At 25.9% G+C, this 9,242-nt stretch overlaps 1 non-coding gene across 1 annotated transcript; it reads left to right on the plus strand.

Annotated features, from left to right (window-relative positions):
* Window positions 1-2,578: 2,578 nt before the first annotated feature.
* On the plus strand, window positions 2,579-2,671 carry Trnay-gua. Its single transcript has 2 exons — window positions 2,579-2,615; window positions 2,636-2,671. It is a non-coding gene; the product is annotated as a tRNA-Tyr (tRNA).
* Window positions 2,672-9,242: the final 6,571 nt, after the last annotated feature.

Consider the following 9,242-nt stretch of genomic DNA (forward strand, 5'->3'; position numbering starts at 1 on the left):
CGCCAATTAGCACAAATGGTAAGTTCCGACAGTGCCTACAAGTGTGCCTACTGGCCGCTAAATGGCAATACCGGTTTCATATGTATACACCTGGTACTCAAAACAAGAAGTTGGCTAACAGTTCAATTTTTTTTTAAATTGTACAATCCTATCCTATCTAATAAAATTGGTGGCACGAAATTCTTGAAAATCTCGCACTCATTGTAGTTGAATATCTGATTGTTTGCATAGCCCATTCTGCGTGAATGTGAATTTAAAAACAGAATTATTTTTCAATATTATAAAACAATCAGAATTAAAATTTTCTTTTTTATCAATAGTCATTAGAAATATTCAGATATAAATTGTATCACCAAATAAAATGCCTTATTTGGAAATTACAATTTAAAAAATTCCATAAAGTTCATAGCAACAAACTGAAAATCACCATTTAACATTTTATTATCACACTATAATTTGTAAACTTTTTCATACATTCATAAAGATGAGATGAATTAAATTATGAACAAAATCTGAGATCATCTTAGTTTGCGAAATTTATAAATTGAAGATAACGATAACAAAATGGTCGCTACCGGCAACCAACAGTTGTCATTACCGACAAATTTTAAACAAAATATTGATTTTGGAAGATTTTGAGAAAAAATTTTGAAGCTTTTTAAGGATTTAGAAATTTTAAAATAAATATTTTTTTTTTAGAAAGGATTGTAATCAGCATAGAAGCTTTTATAGAATTTTGAAAGGTTTCAAGAGAATAACATTTCATTTCGGATAGATCGGAACATTTTAAATGATTGTTTATTTTACGACATTTATTTTAAGAGAATATTTTTCTTAAATTAAAACATTCCAAAACATTATCAAAAAATAATCTGAAACATTTGAAGGCAATTTTACTTATTTTGCAGGACTTTCCAAAAATTTGAGAAATTTTAAAATCATTTTATAAGATATTTAAAAGTTTAAAAAAATCTAATTTTGAGAAACTTAAAGGAGAAGATTCGGAGGAATATTAAAATATATTCTTAATTTTGTTAAAATTAACATAAGAAGAATATTCCAAAAAAGTTTAAAACAATTTTTGCTATATTTTAATTCAGTTAAAAAGATATTGAGGAATTTTCAGAATGATTAGAAAATTTAAATTATTTTAAATTTTAAAACATTTCCGAATAATTGTAAAATATTCTTAAATTTTTTGGTGTAGTTATTCGAAAATTTTATTCTGCATTAAAATTGATTTTGTCCTTTAAATTATAATTAAGCTAACATTTTTTCATCTGTACTAAAAAATCTTTTTTTGCAGGTGAGCCAACAATTTCTTTTTTTTTTATTTATTTTTCCGATTTGCAAATTCATCTATTTTGACAGAAATTTAATTTTTTAATTGATATTGTAAGTATTTAAATTAAAATTTTTTTTAGCTATGTATTAAACTATTTTGTTAAAAACTCGTCTTTTTGGAAGAATTCAATTCTTTTTAATTAAAATTGAAAATGTTTTTAAATTTATTTATTTACTACTATATTTCCTTTTGTGATTTCATCTTTGTTGCTTGAAAATTCAGTTTTTTTAAGCAAACAAACAATTTCTTGGTATTTTTTGATAACATTTATAATTGATGCAACTTTATGAAGTATTTGTTTAAACAATTTCTTTTCAAAACAAAATCTAATACAATTTATTATCGTTGTTCTCCTAGAGTAATGATAGGTAGTTCCGTTTTTATCTTACATTTTTTAATTTCTAAAGATTTTTAGTTATTAACAAATAATGAATAAATATAATTGAGAATCATTAAATTAATTAATTTTATTGTAAAGATTAGCAAAAGAGTGACAATAGTTCATTTAGGAAAATATTCAGTACTGTTTAAAAAATGATTCTCTTTGCTGTTTTTTATTTATTGTTTCATAAATAATATAAATTGATAGAAAGGTTAAAAATTGCAGAAAACGTCTTAATTTTTTAATATTACTCTAAGAGAAGATAGTTATAAACAATAATAAATTATTGAAGCAAACTCTTTGTAAACTTGTATTCATCATTTCGTCAATCAAACTGTAAATTGAGAAAAAGTTGAAAACTTTCTGAAAAAATGGCTACTTTACAGAATAATTCTAAAAAAATATTGTTATTTATAATAATAATTTAATTAAAAAATTTTTCAAATTAATAATTATTTCTTTGCTCTAACTGAAACGATTAAAAAGAATTTAAAAGCCGCAACTTTTTATTTCTATTCTGAGAGAAAATTATTGTACACAGTTATAGATTGTTCAAGCAATTTTTTTAAAATATCATTATTAGTAGAAAGTTAAGTTCTCATGTAATATTGCCGGTTCTGCCAAAAATTTACAAAAATATCTTTTTTGCTTTGCGAAATACATGCCTAATTTCATGGGGTTGGCGGATTCCAGAAATATCAATTATCATAAAATATTTGTATAAATTTTTTTTTGTCAATTCAAACAAATTTTGTAAATTAAAGTAAGTGAAATATCGTTAGAAAAAAAAGTAGATCATTGTTGTTCAGAATTTTATTCCAGTTCAGAAAAAATGAGGTCATTTGCAACAGCCTTCGATAGCTCAGTTGGTAGAGCGGTGGACTGTAGTTGGAATTTAGAAAGTAGACATCCATAGGTCGCTGGTTCAAATCCGGCTCGAAGGAAAAAATATTTTTTTTCTTCATTTAAAATTAAATAAAAAATTTTTATTTACTAAATTCTTAACTATATCAATAAATTTAAATTAAATATCTAATAGGGTGATCCTCTGATTAGCATTCTTGTTTAATAGCATGTAAACTTTATCCGATTCCTACCTTACCGACATTTTTTGGAACAATTTACTTTCATGCGGAATCAGATATCAAATTTAAAATTTATGAAATTAAATAAAAGACATTGAGAAACGTTTATGTGTTCCTATATTTGAGCCAATTTTTTTTTACTCTGGCTTGTTTAAAATTTTATGTTCATGCAAATAGCAAAGAAAATATCGATTCTTAAAATTTTCATTTTTGACGAACTCAAAAAAAATTACTATGTCCTGCAATGTTATCATCTTATTCAGGTAGGTGTACTAAAGAAAAAAATTGGTTGATTTGCGAAATTCATTCTTATAAACAAATTGTATAATCTAATACACAAAATGATAGATTGTTCTCTTTGAAAGTGCATTTCTGCATTAAAAATAATTATTTTTACTGACAGGGAAATAGTTGGCCATAAAAATGTATCATCTTATATTATTTATTCATTTTAAAAACAAATACAACAATTAAACTAACTAATTTAAATTAGAAAAATTTATAATACTTTTTAAAATTTCAACAAAATTTAAGACAAAGAGGCATTATTTTGAGTGAAACTTAAAAAATTTTGGTTTTAAATTAGGTTTGTTTAAAAATCTGCTATTTAGTTAGAAATTCACCTTTTTTTAGTAGAAAAGTCATTGTTTGTTGATTGGTTTGTTTCTTTTTTTTGTAATGAACATTTATTTTTTGAAAATTCGACTGTCTTCTAAATAAATTGGTCTGTTTGTCTTCAAAAATTGAATTGCAAATGATTATTTAGTAGTAGGGAACAATTTTGTTCTTAACATTTCGCTACCACACTATAATTTGTTTTTCTCACATTGTCAAAGTGATAAAAGATTAAATTATGATCATAAACCTATTATGAAGATTTGGGGAAAAAGTTCTTTAATAATTATTAAAAGATTTGAGATTGCAATTTTTTAAAGATTTTTGGGAAAATTATAAATGGTTTAGGTTTTATTTTTGAAGAACAATTTAAAATTTTTATGATTTCAAAATTTGTTGAAAAAGAATGCGAAACATTTGGACACAATTTTTTAAACGTTTTTTAGGATTTAAGAAATGTTTGGTAAGCTGAATTGAGCAGGATGTAAAGAGAAAGAAAAGAGTTCTGCAGATTCGTATGAAAATTTCAAATTATTGTTTTGTAATAAATTTTATGAGAAAATTGAAAAAAGATAACAACCATTTTTAATTATTTCCTAAATTTTTTTAAAAGCGTGTATAACATTTTCAAGCAAAATTTTGCAATTTTGACATGTTACCTTAATTCAGTAAAAAATTGGAGGAAGTGCAAGAGATGTTCAGAAGTTTTAAAACGATTTTAAACAATTGAAACTTGTGAAGGTTTTTTAAGAGTTTTGTAAGGTTTCACAAAAAATGAAAAAATCTTAATTCCTAGGAAAAATCAAAATAATTATTTCTCTTGTTTTGAAAATTTCATTTTAACAGATTATTTAAAACAAAATTTCAAAAAGTTACACAAATTTTTAAAGAAGAATATGAAAGATTTCAAGGGAATATGTTTAATTTTGCGGAATTTAAATAAAAATCAGGAAAAACTTGAATAATATTTCAAGATTAGAAAGTCTGACAAGATTAATTGAAAGAATTTTATTAATATTCGTGTGAACATTTTAAAAGATTTTTTATTTTTAAAAATGAACACCCAGAGAAAATTAAAAAAGCTTTTCAAAAATATCAAACGATTTCACAAATATTTGAAAAAGAGTGTAACCGTATTTTAAACTTTAAAAGGTTTTCACAAATGAAGATTTTTTAAGATTTTAAAAATGAACTTTATAAGGTTTGAAAGGATTTCGAAAGGTTTCAAGAGAATAAACCAATTTTCCTAAAATTTCTGAAAAAAGGTATTAGATTATAAGGCAATTTTTTACATTTTGAATGATTTTTTTTTAATGTCAAGAGAAATGCACTTAATTAAAAAATATTTTCAGGAACTTAAAACGTTTTAAATAGATTAGATATATTTAAAGACTTAAAAATATTTCCGAAAATTTATCAGAATTTTTCTTATTTCTTCCAAACTTCTAGAATTCTTAAACATTCTTTAAAAAGACTGGAATTTTTCATATTATTTTTAAAATTTCTATAAATTAAAATTAAAATACCTTTAAAATCTTATAGATTTGTTCTAAAACATCTCAAATTTAAAAAAAGCTTTTTCTCATTTTCTCAGCAACCTTATAAAAGTTATATTGAAATATAAATTTAAAAACAAACACACAATACTTATTTTCTTCATCTCAATTCTTATAGTTTAATGCCAACCCGAATTAAAGTATTAAAAAACTTCTAACAAAATAAAAATTATTTAAAATTTGTATTTTATGTTATTATTATTATTTTGTATTCTTAATGGCATTGAAAAAAAACTTTAAATTGGTGAGTTTCAATTAATACTTAGATTAGGTAACTACAGTATTTTAAATAAATTCAATTTTTTATTTAAAATTAAAACCTTATTTCGTCGAAAAATTACTAATAATATTTTTGATGAAAATTAATCTCTCGTAGTTAAAAAGAAACTCTTTGTTAACAATTTTACTGCAAATTCCTCTCTTTCGGTAGAAAATTAATCTTTTTTGTTTAAAATTCTAATTTTTTTAATACAATACTTTTCATTTGAAATTTTTGGGATAAAAAACGATTTATATTGAATTTAAGTATTACCAAAATTAATTAAAAAGGAATGTTTACTAAAACAGATTAATTTTCAAACTCAGCATTAAAAAAAAATTAAATTTCTACAAAATAAATAAATGTTAATACCAAGAAGATGGATGTTTAAGAATTTTTTTAAATCGTTAGCCATTAAAGAAAAAAATTGTAATCCAATTGTTGGGTTTTCAACAAAAATGTTAATTTTCTACCAAAACAGATTACTTTTAAACCATACAATTGCATTTCTACCCAAAAAGGATTAAATTTCTACCAAAAGATTTGAACTTTTCAACCAAAAAGACGAAATTTCAACAACATTTTTGAATTTCTAACAACAAAACTATATTGTTAACTAAAAAGTTCTCAATTAAATGGCATAATATAAAAGATAAAACTTGTGGAAACTACTATAAATTAATTGGGGGGGGGGGGTGCGAATCTCATGTTATTTACATGGGGAGAGGGTGTTGCGAGTTTGAAAATATCAGAAAGATACCGTAAGTTATTTTCTGAATGATCCCCTATTTTTTAAATTTATTATAGTTTCGTAAATGTATGATTATCACATTTAAAATGTTGGACATCAACACTAATAATACAAAGTACTGCTAATATTATCAGATAAATTATGAGTAATATGTTATATTTATTAAGTAATTTTTAGGTAAGCACTAGATTAGTTGTCCAGAAAGTATCTGACTTTGTACGCGTCGACTTTCCGAATGACGGAACGCACCGAACAAATTGTGTGAATTCAGTTTTACCAAAATCTTGGTTATTCATGTTTGGAAACCATTTTGATAATTCAGGAAGTGTCTCGTGATGATTTTATGAGTGATACTCCAATTAAAGAGTGGCTTAGGCAATTTAAAAGCCTTCCTACTTCAGTGGAAGTGATATTTGCCCTGACAGGCCAGCAACTTCCTAAAAACCCCTACAAATATAAAATGAGTGCAAGTGTTAATTATTAGAAATCGTGTTAAAAACAGCCTGTTTTGTAGAAAAATGATGACCGGTTCCCTTCACCACGACAAGGCGCGTGTCTACTTATTTCAGCTTATTCAGCAATTTCTGTTGAAGCATGCCTAATTATCGCAACTGATTCAGAAATTTCTGGCAAAACAAAGGTTGTGAATAGGTCTCATACGCTCTTACTCTTAAATATCATCAGGTATCTGGACAGAAACAATGTCTCGTGGCCAAAATGGCCCAAAAAATTCACTGTTTAGAGGATCCTGAACAGATATTGGCACAGACACGTTGGCAATGTTTCCATCTATGCGTACTTTAACTCTTTCGAAGATATTGGGCTGATTTACTCTAGGAGCCATTAATGGACACCAGTATGTAACATAGCGATATGGGATTACTCCAATAATGTACTGATGAACATGATCTGTTACTGCTTCATAAAACCCTAATGCTAAAGGATATGTTCGACCTCGAGTTATATAACTTTCGTAATGACGAACATTAAGTTGAATGGGAGTAGGATGAACTGCATTGTCCTTATGCGGCCAAGTCAATTCTGCAAAATAAAGTACAAAAATAGTTGTCGTATCAACATTGTTTTCAGGGTACAAAACAAAAATTAATTTCTACATCAGAGAAACTAAATAAACAGTATTCCGTTCGTTTAGGTATCAGTATTAAAATGCAAGGATTGAAGTTTGAGCTTCGATTTTACAAAATAAAGGAAAATTAATGGGAATGGTGGTTTACTATTTCGCCATCTGGTGCCGGAAACGGGAACTAGAAAGAGAAGATACAATTTTAAACATGTATTTTAATTTTTGCATACAAGTTTTTTACGATTGTTTTGTGAAGAATAAAACAATGATTGAAAACTAAAAACACATCTCCATCAAAAACAAATAGTTTTAGATAGAATTTTCCCAGTCAGAAACAGATCCTCGATTCGATGTCGATTTAATTATCGAATCGACGTCGTTATGGCTGTCGTATCGATATCGATTACATGTTTATTTCGACACCACGTCTACAACTCATTGGCACTTTTCTGAAATGAACTGTAATGTCACATAACCTAAAAGTGAAATCACAAACTGAAATTAGTTTTTTTTATTTTTTCCGTAAAAAAGGTTCTTTAGCAGTATTAAATATTATGTCCTTCTCTGAAAGTGGTAAAATTACAAGAAATAGTTTTGACCATGCTTGCATGTGCAAGCAGAGTCATAGCAAATAGTGTTGATTTATACCGGTCTTCTTATTTGGGGTACCTGGGTTAGGCTTTCTTCTTCAGACTCCTCGACACTAGATAAATTATCGTTAGAGTCACCAGACATCATATAACTACTTTTTCTTCTTAAAAATGTAAAAGCAAACTAGCAGGCGACAACACACGCGGTGAAACGGAGTTTCATCAAAGTCCTTTGTCTACGTCTACGGGAGGGGTGGGGCCAAGGCGAAAGCCAAACCGAAAGAGCCGGTGATTTTCTGTTTCTTGATTCTCGCGCTTGCCTTCGCCAGCCATATCTATAGCTGACTCGGGGCTGTCTATGCACGCCGAAAATATTAAAATTAATGAGGGCCTAAGATTATTATATTTATTATTATGTTAAAATTAATGAATTTCTTTTACGGTTTCTTTTTTAAAAAGTTAAATTAATTCCTTACTGGTTTCTTTTAAAAGAGAAATTTTCGAAATACTATATAAATAAGTTGAAAAAAATTCTTGTCATATTTTAGAATTTTAGCGAAATTTCAAACATTATTAAAAAAATTTAATTTTCATAAAAATAGTGAATTGAAGGTTCGAATACTTCACTGCCTAAATTTATCCTACATGTATTTTTAAATCCTAAAATATTTTATTATTTTTTCGCATAATTGAAGTAATATTTACACTTCTCTGAAGTGTCGAATTGACAATTTACATTTAATTCCGAGGAAAAATCTAAGGTTTCCACTACTCATTTAATTATTTATCAAAATTATATTAAAATTCTGTTTTTTGTTTGTTTTTATTTCTTGATTATTTGAAACGTATAATCTTTTTCCTTATAATTTGTTTAGTTACAAAAACCAGTAACTAGACTGTGCCTTGCAAATTAAAATTTAATTTCAAAAGTTTGAGGGATGTTAACCACTTGCAATTCTTATGCTCATCAGAATTCACAATTTTAAAGTAATCCAAATAGTTTATAAAAATAATTCAAAGAATCGAAGAGTCCAAAAATATTCTAAAGAAATATAAAGCATTTAGGGGTGCATCTCAGCAACTAAGGCTTTTACAAAAAAATGGAAAAGGAAAGAATTCCAAAGAATAAAAATAATTTAATAATTTTTTGCGAGCCGGGAAATGATCGGAAATTTTTTTCCTTGATTAAAACGGCTACCTGGATTTCTTAGTTTTAAAAATTTATTATATTTATTGGTGTTTTCCTGTAAAAATAGTTATACTTTTTCGTACTTTTAAAAAAATTCCCACCAAGGATTGAAAATATTTTTTATTTTATTTATTTCTTCAAGTGAATTTTGTTTAATTTTGCAATAACAAAGAAAAACTATCCAATTAGGGGTTTTAATGGTTTAAAAATCGTGATTCATTTTTTTCCATAAATAGTTTGGAACTAATTTTCACATTGTACACATCAGCTGGTTTTTAAGCACATTATATTGATGATGTGTACAATGTGAAAATTATTTGGAAACTATTTATGAAAAAAATAAATCACGAGTTTAAACACTTAAAACTCCTAATTGGATAATTTTT

This window comes from Belonocnema kinseyi, chromosome 8 (genome assembly GCF_010883055.1).
Source record: "Belonocnema kinseyi isolate 2016_QV_RU_SX_M_011 chromosome 8, B_treatae_v1, whole genome shotgun sequence".
NCBI lineage: Eukaryota > Metazoa > Arthropoda > Insecta > Hymenoptera > Cynipidae > Belonocnema > Belonocnema kinseyi.